Here is a 15,965-nt window from a genome sequence, read left to right on the forward strand (position 1 = left end):
ACGATTTGTTGGTGCTGGGAAGTAAATGGTTAGGTGATATCTGGAATTTAATGAAGCATGCCAAGGAATAGAAAGATGATCAAGGAGAGCTGAGTAGATAATATTGACAAAGCTCATTGGTGGTGCCTTGTGTTCTGGCTCTGGTAGCATCGATAGGAATTGAATCTCTGCTCTGAGTTTGTGTTTAGAGGAAAAGATACTTAGGCTATGACATTGCCTGCAAGGAACCCAAATGATGCTGCCTTGCCAACTGGTTGACTTTTTCTCTGAACCCTGTCCTCCAGATACAGATTTCTGTTCTTCTTAAAACTGATCAGTTCAGTCACAAACCTAGTTTTTTGCTTGTTTATTCTTAGCTACTTCTGAATGCCCATGAACTTTCTCCTATCAGGATAAAATTGCCATAACTGTTGGGCAATTATCATTATTAAGTAATGGTATTTTTTTCCCCAGATAGTCTATATTTTCTGTTACTCTTCCAGAAAAGAATGAGATTTTGCAGATTTTTATACTAAATATTTACAGTCTTAAAATTACTTTAACATTTTTGTATTTATGTTAAACAATTTAAAACATAGGGAAAAACATGATTCAGAAGCTACAATTAAATCAACCTTCAAATCATCCTCTAGCCAGATTGAGTAAATGTAGACACTGACAGCTGCAAGCTTGCATCTGAATGTAGCTTGTCCACACTCCATTTTTATATAACATCCAGTAAATCACTCATAGGAGAGTATGATTTTCTAGGGCAGTAAATCATCTAAGTGTTATTTTGACCTTATTCATAGCTTTGCAGAATTTCCAATCTTCATACAGAAGTTATATTAATATTCTAGTGCTATACATTCTATCTCTCTATGCACTTCTATGCTGGCTGGACCAAGTCAGATTCCATTACAACATCCTTGTGGGGCAGGGAGTGTCTAAACTGTTCTGTTTTACAAGGATTGCATTATATGGAAGAGCTTCATATAATAAAATTCTCAACTGCCGATCAGAGTATTTGCATTAAATTGAGTTTTGTTTTGTTTTGTTTTTGTTTTTATTTCTTTGGTCATACTAGTAGAATGGGATTTGACCTTTATTGTATTATTGATGCCACGATTTGGGTTAAAAGCACAGTATACTTGAGAAGGTGGATATAGAGAGCACAAAGTGTTTTAAACAACTAAAACAAAGTCTCTTGTTTTTCCCCAAATGAGAATAACTGCAGTAATTTACATGCCTTCAACTAATGTACAATACTGCAGTGGTTATTATTATGCAGCTTATCAAGCATGTGTAATTAGCTAAGTGACTTTCACCTCCTATCACAAAGATGTTGATTCACAAAGTCATAAATAAAGATGCTATTGAAGAATGTATAAATAGAGCATAATACATGAAAATATGTACAATCAAGAAAATGATAAGGATACTGAAAAGGTAAGCTAGTAAGTGAGAAAGTGACCTTTCTTCTCATGCAACTTCAGGGGGGAATAGATTCATTAGAAAATTATTTTTTTTGTTCTTTGGATTATTGGTTCCATCGGCTGCATGAGAGAGTTGGCAAAGAGGTGTGTAAGCCTGTGTTAAGGCAAAGGTGTGTGTAAGCAATTTACTTTGGCAAACTTTGAACTAATTTCTCATTAGCCTGAGGATAAAATCTGTAGTTACTTACTTCAGTCTGTGTGGCTTATAGTCCAAATCTATTGTGTTTTTATGTTAAGCAGTTTAAAAAATTATTTTGTGTTGGTATTTAATATATCCTACTATTGTTAAATAAGTTTTGTTCAATTATTAGCTGTTTGTATGTTACCCCAAAGTCTAAATAACAAAGATTTTAAATGTAGTTTTCTATATAATAACCTTTTTTAAACTAAACAAAACTAAAGTTTAGAGCTTGACGTTAAGCAGAGGAGTAGAATTTTTTTTTCCAAACTTTTAACTTTTTTTCCTTCTTTATCATGGAGAGTCTCTTTTGGTCATTTCAAGAAATCATATTATTCTGGTTCAAGAAAATATTAGTCACTTCATATCTACACATATACCAATATATATTGCATATGGATCATAAATTCTCCAACAGAATTCTAGAAGTTTATAAATGATGGTTCAGGAACTATAGGAATAGGTGTGTTGCATTTTATAGGCATATACCAATATATATGGCATATGGATCATAAATTCTCCAACAGAATTCTAGAAGTTTATAAATGATGGTTCAGGAACTATAGGAATAGGTGTGTTGCATTTTATAGGTGTTAAAGATATTTTCGTTTGTTATTATTTATCTGTTTTTTTAATTATGTAAGGTCACCTTCTAAGGCAGATGGATCCCCATCCCTGTGCCAAGTACACTATAATCTGTGCATACTGTATTAATCCAAAACTATTTCTTAACTGCCTTAATCATGTACTCTTCAAGGGAGTCAGTAATGAATGAAACAAAGATCTTTCTTCCCATAGAACTTACTGCACTTAAGTAAGTTTAAAAAGAACAAAGCATTTTCTCCACTTTATATAACAGGAAGAAAATCTTTTACTTCCTCAAAAGATGCCTTGCTATAGTTTTTTCTTAAATATTTATTTATTTATTTGAGAAAGAGAGAGAGAACATGAGTGGGAGGAGCAGAGGGAGAGGGAGAGAGAGAATCTCAAACATACTCCACGCCCAGTGCGGAGCCTGTCAAGGAGCCCAAAATGGAGCCCTAGGTGGAGCTTGACTCATGACCCTGAGATCACAACCCTCAGATCACAACCTGAGCCTAAACCAAGAGTCTGACGCTTAACCGACTGCACCACCCAGGCTATAGTTTTTAAATAGAGCTTTTATAATATTTTCCTGTGCAGTTGAAGAAAAAAAAAATTTTATCAATAGGCTTCCTCTCATTTAAAGCAAGTCCCAGTTGCACTTTTCAATCTATCTTTTTATATTTCCCATGATAGTTTTAGCCATACGTTAATTACTCTCTAGATATTTCTTCAGGGTTTTATTCTTGCAAAATTGAAAGATGAGTGCTTAAAATGGGATGACTGTCAACACTGGGCCAAATAGGCAGATAACATGCAACAGAAACTGGAATTTGGATGTAGAAAAGATATTACTATCTTTATTTTAAAAATAAGGAAGTAGGTTCTGAGGTTAAGTGTTCTGACCCAATTTCTATTGCTAGTAAGTGGTGGTTAGGTTTGGCCCTAGTTCTTGCTAATATTAGATGCATTTCCATTATGTTAAATTACCTCTTCCAGAGATTTCTATAGCAGAGGCTCATATCTCTCTACCTTCTTGATCTCCCTTTCTTTTTTTTTCCTTTCAAATATATTATGAATTCTTTTTATTCTACCGGTTGACTCTATTTTAGATTAATTTAATGCTCACTTTAATTGAATTGGATTAAGTCCATGATAGTAACTGATTTCCAGAAAACATGCTAGTACCTATTTTAGTGAATATTCTTAAATCCTGTGCATAATTTTCTTATTGTCTAGACCAAGATCCCAACATATTTCTCTTGGCTACTATCAGGAATAGCTTTAATTTGCTTATGTTTCATTTTGTTTCTCTAGTTTACTGTCTTGTGAGAGTTGCCAACAAACAGAAGAGTGGTCAAATATTAGGCAGTAAACATGAGAAGGAGGAACAAGGGACCCAGAGAATCCACAAACAAATTGATTGGCTCATGGATACCCTAGAGTTGTGTAACTTTGTATTTCTCCAGCACTTTGACTATTATTTGCAAAGCTCTTCTGAGAGGAATACAGAATCGATTTTCATTTCTTCGGTGGTGAGAAATTGTTAACCCACTTTTCTCATTTACCCCAATTTTTAATGTACAGAAAATTGGAATCTTAATAGATGGCTCTTGCATAATTTTTTACTCCTTGAGTATTTTATTCCCTGATTTTCGTAAGTATTTTACTTTTACATTCTCTGTTTAGTAGTCATTATCTGAGATAATATAGAATTCATTCAAAAGCCTTTTCCACAAATTTAGGGTCTATTTGGTTGTTTGTTGAACATAAATACTGATTTTTCCCTAATTAATTATGTGTAACAATACTCTTTTCACTATTAATGTGTTTAAAAGGAGATCATATTCCAGAATGCTTGTCCTTCTCGCTTACATATTTTTAACTAATTTATTCATCTAACAAATATTTACTGAGTCTTTACTCTGTGCTGATGAGATTACTGCTCTAGAACCCAGAGATACAACAGTGAAAAGAAAACAAAAAGTCCTTGACATCCTGGAGCTTACATCTAGTGTGTGGAGACAAATTGTAGACAATAAACACAATCAACAGCTAAAGTTAAAAAATATAAGAAGATAAGAAATCAACAGAGTATGGCAAATCAAGAGTGCTGATGTGAAGGATGAAGGTAATTTTAAATAAGATACTTAGCATAGTCCTCATTCCAACACATACCTGAAGAAGATGAAGTGGATATCTGGGGAAAGAGCAGAGTAAAGAGCTAGTACAAAGACATTAAGGTGAGAGTCTGTGTTGTGTAGTTAAGGGACAATTAGCATTATAGTATAGATGGAAAAGGTAAAGGGAGAGAGGTAATGAAATTCAGAATGATCTGACTTTTTATTAAAGAAGTCATGCCAACAGCAAAGGCAACCATGAACAAAATGAAAAGGTAACCTACTGAATGGGAAAAGATATTTGCAAATGATATATCTGATAGGAGTTAATATTCAAAATACATAAAGAACTTATGCAATTCAACACCAAAAAAAAAAAACCCAAAAAACCTCACCCCAAATAATATAATTTAAAAATGGCAGAGGACCTGAATAGACATTTTTATGAAGAAGAGATACAGGTGGCCAATAGACATGTGGAAAATGCTCAACATCACTGATCATCAGGGAAATGCAAATCAAAACCACAATGGGGTATCACCTTATACCTGTCAGAGTGGCTAGTATAAAAAAGACAAGAAAAGACAAGTATTGGCAAGGATGTAGAGAAAAAGTACCCTTTGTGAACTGTTGGTGGGGATACAAATTGGCATAGCCACTGTGGAAAACAGTATGGAGTTTCCTCAAAAGAAATTTAAAACAAAACTACTATACAATCCAGTAATTCTACTACTGGGTATTTACCCAAAGAAAACAAAAACAATAATTCAAAAAGATATATAACCCCTATGTTTATTGTGGCATTATTTACAATAGCTAAGATATGGAAGCAACCTGTGTCCATAGATAGATGAATGGATAAAGAAGATGGATAAAGAAGATATATATATATATATAATGGAATATTACTCAGCCATAAGAAATAATGAGATCTTGCCATCTAGGGCAACATGAATGGATCTAGAGGGTATTAGTGAAATAGGTCAAATAGAGAAAGATATGTACTATATGATTTTATTTATGTATGGAATCTAAACAATAAAGAAACAAACAAACAAAGCAGAAACAGACCCATAAATACAGACGACAAACTGATGGTTGCCAGCAGGGAGAGGGATGGGTGTATGGGCAAAAATGAGTGAAGGGGAATGGGAGGTACAGGCTTCCAGTTATAGAATGAATAAGTCATTGGGATGAAAAGTTCAGCAAAGGGGGGAAAAAGTCATTCTGGCTCAAGTATTGAGAGTCGATTGCAAAAGAGTATGGGGAAACCAGGAGAGAAGGTAAAAGGCTGTTTTAGTCCAGACTACAAATCAGCCTGGTCCAGCCTCCGTCCAGGGTAATAGCAATGGAAGTGGTAGAGTCTCAATGTAATTTGAAGGTCACATTTTTTCATTAAATTGTTATGGGCTGTGAAAGAAAATAAGTCAGAGAATATTCCTAGATTTTTGATCTGAGTACTTACATTAATAGATTTGCCATCAATTATGATGAAAAAGAAGGAATGTAGATTGGTTTAGGGGGAGGCACAGTGGAAAGATGATGCATAACCATGTTAAATTTGAGGTAACTTATAGACATTCAAGTGCAGACATCAAGGAACTAGTTTGAAGTTCAGGAGAGAGTTATAGGAAGAATAAATTTAGGAATCATTGTGATATAGAAGGTAAATATTTGAGGTAAAAGTAAAGACTTAAGGTAAAGTCATGAGGGTAAGTGAGAATAAAAGTAATTGAATGAAAATAGAGAAAAGAAGAAGACACCAAAGACTAATCCATGAAACATTCCAACATTAAGAGCGCTGGAAGAAGAGAAGGAAAACAATGGAGACTGAAAAAAGGTTACATATGAGATGGGAGGTAAACCAAGATTTTTTGTTGTTGTTGTCCTAGAAGCTAAGTAAAGAAAATGCATCAAAACAGTGATGACATGGTGATCAACTCTGAACTTTTGTGGGGTATGGGGGTCTGACCACTGGAGTGGGTCTAAGAGAAAATGGGAGATTTGGAGTCTCTGAGCACAAATAACTATTTTAAGGAGTCTTGCTATAAGAAGGATCAGGAAAAAATAGGAACATAAGGAAAACAGAGGTTGCTTTGTTGTTGTAGGTTAAGATGAAAGAAATAAAGATATGTTTGTATAGTACAAAGGGGGAACACAGGAAAATATAGAAGATGGTAGAATGCTAGAATAACATTCTTATGGCAAGATGAGATCTAGTACATAGTTGGAGGTTTTGGATTAAAAAGAGCAAAAATAGGGGCGCCTGGGTGGCTCAGTCAGTTAAGCAACTGCCTTCAGCTCAGGTCATGATCTCAGGGTCCTGGGATCGAGCCCCACATCGGGCTCCCTGCTCAGCAACAAATCTGCTTCTCGCTCTCCCTCTGTGATATCTCTCACTCTCTCTCTGTTTTATAAAAAAAGAAGAGCATAAATAGATAATTTAACATTAACGCGAAGAAGAGTACATGAGTAGGAATCCATGAGTAGAAGTGGTAGTGAGTTTCTGTTTTCATCTGATTGTTTTTATTTTGTTTGATGTGTAATATTAAGGGGAATGGAGATAGAATTAACATTGGTAACTCTTAATTTATTCTAGAATAGGGTGCCTTGCTGGCTCAGTCAGTAGAGCATGTGACTCTTGATCTCAGGGTTGTAAGTTCAAGCCCCATGTTGGGTGTAGAGATTATGTAAAAAAAAAAAAAAACAACTTTAAATAATTTGTTCTAGAATTTAGCCTTATTAATTTAATATAACAATCTTATGAGATTTTTATTACCATATTACAAATGCAGACATGGAAGACCAAAGAGGTTAAATATCTTGTCCAAAGATATATAATTTGTTGGTGACCAATTATATTTCCTTTGAGGTGACTACTTTTGAACAGGGAATAAAACAAAACAGTACAACAGCAACAATAGCAATCCTGTTTATGTGGGATCTCAGATTAAATAGAAAATGAAATTTGTGGGAATTTGCTAGTAGAAAAAAATCACTACATACTGGAATGATTACCACATCTGATTCATTTGGGGGTTTGAAGATGAATGGGAAACCAGATTGCACCAGAGGTTTGGCTCCATATTTGAATTAGTAGCTTTGGACAGATGTGGTTAAGTCTTCTAAAAGCTAAACAGTTTAAGTTGGAACTCTGAAATGAAGTAGATCTAAAGGGTTGTAAAGTTTTAAAAGAATAGCATCAATAGTTCCATTGTTTACTGACAGGCAGAGAGAGTCCTCTGAAGCAGATGATTAAAAGACCATTATAGTTGTCCAACTCAATTTCTCCAGAGAATAAATACTTTTTTTTCTTATAGAAACTAGGGTTGAAGTTGAAAACATTTAAGACTTATGTTACCAGCAAAAAGAGTTATGCCACAAAATAAATCCTTTGTAGAAAACTGCTTTTATTTCTCCTCTTCAGTGTATAATAAATAATACACTTTCTTTATGTACTGTTTTCACTTATAGGACATGCTACTAGCTTAATAATTATGATGTAATTGTTGCTTTAAATTACTTCTATATTACTTAGCATTACAGATTTTATTGATAATCTTTTGGATTTTAATATTTCTCCTATGAATGCTCTTCTTTTTCCTCCCCACATGCTAAAATAGTCTAGGAAATTACCAATTTCAAAAATCACACCAGTATATAAATTTGCTAGTAACAATCATATAAACTCATTCTAGATTTGATAATCTTAAATTCTGGACTAGATGTGGAAGCATAATTTCTAATCATAAATTTTCTCATGGCAATTTAGTAGAGGACAGAGTACTTTATGTAACATTTCTTGTATTAGTTTCCTAGGGCTGCTGTAACAAATTGCACAAACTGTGTGGCTTAAAATAACAGAGATTTATTCTCTCACAGTTCTGGAGTTGAGAAGTCCAGAATCAAGGAGTTGACAGAGTGGATGATTTCTGGACCTTTTGAAGGAAAATCTCCTGGCCTCTCTCTGAGCTGTGGTGGTTGCCAAAAGTCCTGGGCATTCCTTGGCTTGTAGATGCATCACTCCGATTCTACCTCTGTTATCACATGACTTTCTTCCCTGTTTGTCTCCCCATGTCTCTGTGTTTTCACATGGCTTTCTTATAGGACACCAATGAGAGCATTTACCCCATTTCAATCCAGTATGACCTTATCTTAATTACATTTTCAAAGCCCCTATTTCTTTTTTTTTTTCAAATTTTCATTACATCTTTTTATTTTTTTAATTTTTAAAAATTTTTTTATTGTTATGTTAATCACCATACATTACATCATTAGTTTTAGATGTAGTGTTCCATGATTCATTGTTTGTGCATAACACACAGTGCTCCATGCAGAATGTGCCCTCTTTAATACCCATCACCAGGCTAACCCATCCTCCCATCCCCCTCCCCTCTAGAACCCTCAGTTTGTTTTTCAGAGTCCATCGTCTCTCATGGTTCATCTCCCCCTCCGATTTCCCCCCCTTCGTTCTTCCCCTCCTGCTATCTTCTTTTTTTTTTTTTCTTAACATATATTGCATTATTTGTTTCAGAGGTACAGATCTAAGATTCAACAGTCTTGCACAATTCACAGCACTTACCAGAGCACATACCCTCCCCAGTGTCTATCACCCAGTCACCCCATCCCTCCCACCCCACCCTCCACTCCAGCAACGCTCAGTTTGTTTCCTGAGATTAAGGAAATTTGTTTCCTGAGATTAAGGAAATTTGTTTCCTGATTCCTCATATCAGTGAGGTCATATGATACATGTCTTTCTCTGTTTGACTTATTTCGCTCAGCATAATACCCTCCAGTTCCATCCACGTCATTGCAAATGGCAAGATCTCATTCCTTTTGATGGCTGCATAATATTCCATTGTATATATATATACCACATCTTCTTTATCCATTCATCTGTCGATGGACATGTTGGCTCTTTCCACAGTTTGGCTGTTGTGGACACTGCTGCTATAAACATCGGGGTGCACGTACCCCTTTGGATCCCTACATTTGTATCTTTGGGGTAAATACCCAGTAGTGCAATTGCTGGATTGTATGGTAGCTCTATTTTCAACTTTTTGAGGAACCTCCATACTGTTTTCCAGAGTGGCTACACCAGCTTGCATTCCCACCAACAGTGTAGGAGGGTTCCCCTTTCTCTGCATCCCCGCCAACATCTGTCATCTCCTGACTTGTTAATTTTAGCCATTCTGACTGGTGTGAGGTGGTATCTCATTGAGGTTTTGATTTGGATTTCCCTGATGCCCCTATTTCTAAATAAGGTCATTGTATTACTTTGCTAGGGTTGCAATAACAAAGTATCACAAACTGCATGACTTAAACAACAGAAAATTTTTGTCTACAGTTCTGTAGGCTGGAAGTCTGAGATCAAGGTGTGGACAGGGTTGATTCCTTCTTGAGGGCTGTGAGGAAGAATCTGGTCTAGGTCTCCCTCCTCAGGCTTACAGATGGCTGCCTTCTCTCTGTGTCTCTGTGCATGACATTCTCCCTGTATGTATGTCTGTGTTCAAATTACCCCCTTTTAAATTTTTTAAATTGAGGTATAATTGACATGTAACACTATATTAGTTTCAAAGGCACAACATATTTATATGTATTATGAATTGATCACCATACCAAGTCTAATTAACATCATCACCATACACAGTAACACATTTTTTTTCTTGTGATGAGAACTTCTAACATTTACTCTTAGCAACTTTCAAGTATACAGAATATGTGTATATTCGGTTTAATATATATATATACATACACATAGAAATACAGTATTATTAACTATAGTCACCAGCTATTACATCCTCATGACTTATTTTATAACTGGAAGTTTATACCTTCTGACCTCCTTCACCCATTTTGCCCACCCCTCATCCTGACCTCTGGCAACCACCAATCTGTTCTCTATATCTATAAGCTTCTTTTTTGTTTGTTAAATTCCATATATTATTAAGATCATACAGTATTTGTCTTTCTTTTTTGGACTTATTTCACTTAGCATAACGCCCTTAGGATTCATCCATTTGTCACAAATGACAAGATTTCATTCTTCTTTATGGCTGAATAGTATTCCTGTGTGTGTGTGTGTGTGCGTGTGTGTGTGTATCACATCTTCTTTGTTTATCCATCAGTGGACACTTGAGTTGTTTCCATATCTTGGCTGTTGTAAATAATACTGAAATGAACATAAGGGTGCATAAACCTTTTCCCAATTTTCATTTTCTTCAGATAGATAGAAACAGGAATTAGTGGATTGTGTGGTAGTTCAATTTTTAATTTTTAAGGAACCCTCTTACTGTTTTCCATAGTGGCTGTGCCATTTATATTCCCACCAACAGTGCATGATGGCTCTCTTTTCTCTACATTCCCAATAATACTTGTCATTTCTTGTCTTTTTGATACTAACCATTCTGACAGGTGTGATGTGATATCTCATTGTGGTTTTGATTTGCATTTCCCTGATGATTAGTGATGTTGAACATCTTTCCATGTACTTGTTAGCCATCTGTATCTCTTCTTTGGAAAAATACTTATTCAGATTCTCTGATCATTTTTAAGTTGGATTATTTGTGTTTTTTGGCTATTGTGTTGTCAAATTTCTCCTTTTTATAAGGACACCAATCAGATGGGGTAGGGTCCACCCTAATGACCTCATCTTAACTAAATACATCTGTAAAGACTTTATTTTTAAATAAGATCACATTCTGAGGTACTCAGGGTTGGAACTTCAACATATGAATTTTGGGGTAACATCAACATATGAATTTTGGGGTAACACAATTTATCCTATAAAGTCAAATTCTGAGGTTCTAGTTGGACATGAATTCTTGAGGAACACTAAGCACACTTGCAATTTTTTTTTAAACTGAATCCCCAGAAAGATTTCAAAATGGTGTTATCATTATACTCATTTTATAGATTGAAAAACTATTGCATATTGAAGTTAAATAACTTACTCAAGGTCACGTGGCTGCTAGTTAAGAGTGCTGGGGGACTCCTTTTCAAATCAGAACTCAAATGTGATAGTCAGGTCCTCCAACAGATATAAATTCTTTCTGCTTTCCTGAGAAGTTTCCTTAATTTGTTTTTTAATTATTTTTCTATCAAGATAGGGTGCAATGCTTTAGTTTAGATACTTTTGAATATGCAAGTGTTTGACTCTGTGACAAAAAGATTCAGATATTTTGGGCGCCTGGGTGGCTCAGTTGGTTAAGCGACTGCCTTCGGCTCAGGTCATGGTCCTGGAGTCCCGGGATCAAGTCCCACATCGGGCTCCCTGCTCGGCGGGGAGTCTGCTTCTCCCTCTGACCCTCCCCCCCGTCATGTGCTCTCTCTCTCTCTCTCTCAAATAAATAAATAAAATCTTTAAAAAAAAAAGATTCAGATATTTTAACTTTCCCTGAATTTTAAATATTTTATCCAGATGGTTGCTTACATGCAAATATGGTTTTAGTAAAAATTAAGATTCCATCAATTTAACATTGTGGTAGCATTGATTTTCAATACTGTTTCATTTGTCATATTTAGGCAACTGAACAAAGTTCTTTTTAAAATAATTTTTAATTTAAGACCTATTCCTTTGTTTGCTATAATTCTGTTCATTTGGTATCTATGTAATGATAGCATTAGAGCGATTTAATTATAGCCCTTAATTTTCATTAAAGCATGTAAAATGTTGCAAAAATTAGTTTTAAACAATGGCAAAAAGAAATCTTAATAAAAGGAGTTGGGGTCATTGTAGCCATAATTATGATCTGGAAAATCATAAAATCAACAGTCTTAATTTTCTGCTCCTCATTTCAGGACTAAAAAGAAAGATGTGTTCATTCTTCCTTTGATCTCTTTTCTTTAAGACAAAGACTTTTGGAGCATTTAGGCCAAAAAAGGAAATGGCATGTTGTCTCTTAGTCTTAGGAGAATGATACAAAAGCACTTTCCCTCTCTTTTCTTTCTCTCACAAAAGAGTTCCTATTCTGTTTCTCCAAAAAACTTCAGGGCTCCTCTTCTAGAATCTTTTCTCCAACTTCCTCAAAGTGGAAGTGGAAGGAGGAAGAGAGGGGATAGAAGGATAATGAATGCAGAGCAGGTATGACATGAGGACGAATGTAACTCTGCTAAGTAGATCAGAAGCATTTGTAAATAGAGCTGTTCCCAGGAAAGGAAGAGGGAGGCCTGGGTAGAATAATTAAGAACATATATGCTCCTTCTGATCTGGATTCCTGGGCCTCTCAAGAATAGATATGTCCCTGTGAAGGGGATCTCTGGAAAGAGGAATGCCTATAGCTGGTGATAACTTTGCATTCCTGCTAAGTTCCCATTCACCATCTTCCTCAGCTCATCATCTTTTCAGGCAGTGAGCAGGTCAGGGCCTAGTTTGTAGCTCTAAGCTTTCATCAGGAGGAATTGATATGTCCCTTTGCACAATAATTTACAGGCCAGGCAGATCCTGAGGTTTCTGAGCAGCCTCTGAGTTGGGCAGCCAAGTAGCCCAACAGTGCCTCTGTTGACCTGCTCCCAAGTCCCCATCATCACAGGCCCCCACACTCTCACATATCCCAACACTACCGGGGCAGCTCGGCTTTCATTCCTTACACATAGAGAGAAAGTCCACTTATAGTGACAAGATTTCTTTTAAAAAAAGGAAAGAAGGGGGGGAAGGAATTTTTTTGTTTTAAAAAATGGGTTTGACAGTCATTTATTTAGGGAATTAACTTTATTTCAGTGGAAACTGGAATATCTATAAATCTGGATTCTGAATAGAAATTTTTTTTTCTATAATGATCATTTAAACTATTTTGTATTCCAGTTCACTCTGAAAGGTCAGGGATAAGACTTGTTTTTTGGGGGGGGGGTTTTTTTCTGTTTTTGTATTGTGAAGACCTTTCTTTGGCCACTGGTGCTGTTTAGCAAAGGCATTTTGAGGGGGAAAAACAAACAATTACATACTGGGGCCTCAGACTGTCATTAAGTGGAATCTTTGACTATCGGAGTGATGCTTTTCTCTCTTTCTCTTTCCCCCTTCCTCCTTTCCAATCTCTCTCTCCTTCCCTCGCTAGTGTTGATGTTCCTTTGCTCTGGTTTGTGTTCTATGTCCAGAAGGCACTGCCTCAAATTTCCTACATGGCATTGGCATCGGGGAGGGTATGTGCTATGGTGAGCGCTGTGAATTGTGCAAGACTGTTGAATCACAGACCTGTACCCCTGAAACAAATATTACATTATATGTTTTAAAAAAAAGAAGATAGTAGGAAGGGAGAAATGAAGGGGGAGAAATTGGAGGGGGAGACGAACCATGAGAGACCATAGTCTCATAATCATAATCATATTATGATTAACATAATAAAATTTTTAAAATAAATAAATAAATAAAAAACTAATGATATGATGTATGGTAACTAACATAACATAATAAAATAAAATTTAAAAAAAGATAAAAAAAAATTTCCTACGTGGCTGTTCCCTGTCTCTCTCTTGAGCCTACTGTAGGCAAAACATCCATGTCAAGAACTACTGGAGGCTCAGTTGGGCAGGACATATTTATTCTTTGCCCTCAGGGAACTTACTTTGCAATGATAGCCCACCAGTAACAAGAAATGACATTTTTGTTGGTGGCTATGTCTGTATTACCAAGTAAACGTAAGCCTGATTTGTATTAAAATCTCAAAACAAAATGAGGAAATGGCTCTTTCTGTGGGGAGGGGGAAGAAAAAAGGTAATGATGATGGTATTTGGCACTGTGTTCCCTATCATAAAACATTTAATTAAATCTTTAAATGTGTATGGAGCACAAAATATGCACATCAGAATAAAACACATCAGGCATAACCAAAACTATAATTATATCAGCCCTGTGCCTGAGCCCACCTTAGTTGCTCTGCCAAGAAGCAATGCTTTAAGACTTTCTATCCATCTGTTAAAAAAAAAAAAAAAAAAGCCCGTGTTGTACCTATACAAATCTCTGGAAAGCTTGAGAATGCTTTGGCTACTGATATTGCAGCTGCTGAGTTACTGGGCTACAGGCTGTCTCTTCTGGAGGTAAATGAACAGCTGCTGCTCTGTAGTTCTTTCCACACTTCCGTTGAGTGTCTCCTCCGTGCCGGGCCCTGTGGTAGGCCTTTGACACACAGAGATAAAAAGGGCATTACAGAGCTGCCCTCAAAGGGCTCACCAACTCTTACGGGTAACAGATTCAGAAACAGAAAAGAGCAAGGTTGTAAGCACCCTGAGCGGGGAAAACGGGGCATGATGGGGATACATAGGAGAGGAGTCTGGTTTAGAGATGTTTTGTGGTAGAAAGTTGTCCCTGATGTGAACAAATATGATAGTCCTTCAATGTGTGGCCTGTGGGACCATTTTACTGAGTCACTCCAGACTGAAAGATTTCTGTGCTTATTTAAAATGTGTGTTTGGGGGCACCTGAGTGGCTCAGTCTGTTAAGCATCTGTCTTCTGCTGGGGTCATGATCCCAGAGTCTCTGCTCAGTGGGGATCCTGCTTCCCTCTCACTCTATCTGCCGTTCCCCTTGCTTGTGCTCTCTCTCTCTCTCTCTCATCTCTCTGTCAAATAAATAAATAAAATCTTTACCGAAAATAATAAAATAAAATGTGTGTGTGGGGGGGGTGGTATGTATGTGTGTGTATCTATATGTCTCATTTTTTGCCAGGGTATCAGTTGTCTCCTGTTACTACTCTCACATTGCTGGGCTTTGGAAACACTACTGCCCACTTCTGAGGTGGCTGAAACTGTCATGGGTTGGAAGACTGAGCAACCACATTTAAAAAACACACAAACAAAAAACTTGTTTCTGAAAGAAAAATGAAGAGGCTTAAAATGAGTGTCTGCATGAGATGTCCATAGCCACTTAAATATATAGGTTTTGTTCAAAAATCATTTTTAAAAAATTTTACATTCTGAATAACTGAGGCTGCTGAAGAGGTGGCTTCTGAATACTTGAGGTAAACACCTCACATACTGATTTTGAAGCTGATTGGGCTTTACTGATGTGAAGCTCTAGGAGCCAACCCTCTCTCTGCATAAGGTGACCTCTTGGGGGTGTGTGCAGACACTGCTTACCCCTGATACTCAGGATGTTGCAAACATTATTCTTCCACCTTGGTGCACCTTTTCCCTTCTTCTCCACTTCCCCCAACTTCACCTGGAGCCTCCATTATTTCTTGTCTGAACTAATACAATAGCCTCATACCAAGTGTTCCTATTTCCATTCCTGCTCCTGAATTCCAGAAGCCAGTGGGATTTTTTTCTTTGAAGTCTGAAATCAAATCATAGTGCTCCTTCCTTAATCACTAGAAGAATTCTGTTGCTTTTAGAATAAATGTAGGACTCCTGACTGTGGTCTACAGGATCCTCCATGATGACTCCCATGTCTGCAGTCTCCTTTCATCTATTTCTCCCTTGCTGATCTCCTTTTGGATACCAATCTCTATCCTACCTCAGGACCTTTGAACTTGCTGTTCCTTCTAACTTGAATATAGAGTGTCTACCTCTTTTTCTGTCTAAGTCTTATAATTCAAGTCGTGGCAAAATGCCACCTTGTCAGCCAGCCTTTGCTGAGCACTCTGTTAAGGTAACCTCTCTTCACCCAGGTTTTATTCC

General features: G+C 36.4%; 1 protein-coding gene across 1 annotated transcript in view; it reads left to right on the forward strand.

The window, feature by feature from the left end:
• NLGN1 (neuroligin 1) overlaps positions 1-15,965 on the forward strand; it is a 679,425-nt gene that overhangs the window by 19,158 nt on the left and 644,302 nt on the right. The gene's annotated exons all lie outside the window — the stretch shown is intronic.

This window comes from Mirounga leonina, unplaced genomic scaffold (assembly GCF_011800145.1).
Source record: "Mirounga leonina isolate KUSES-001 unplaced genomic scaffold, KU_Mleo_1.0 Mir_115, whole genome shotgun sequence".
Lineage (NCBI taxonomy): Eukaryota > Metazoa > Chordata > Mammalia > Carnivora > Phocidae > Mirounga > Mirounga leonina.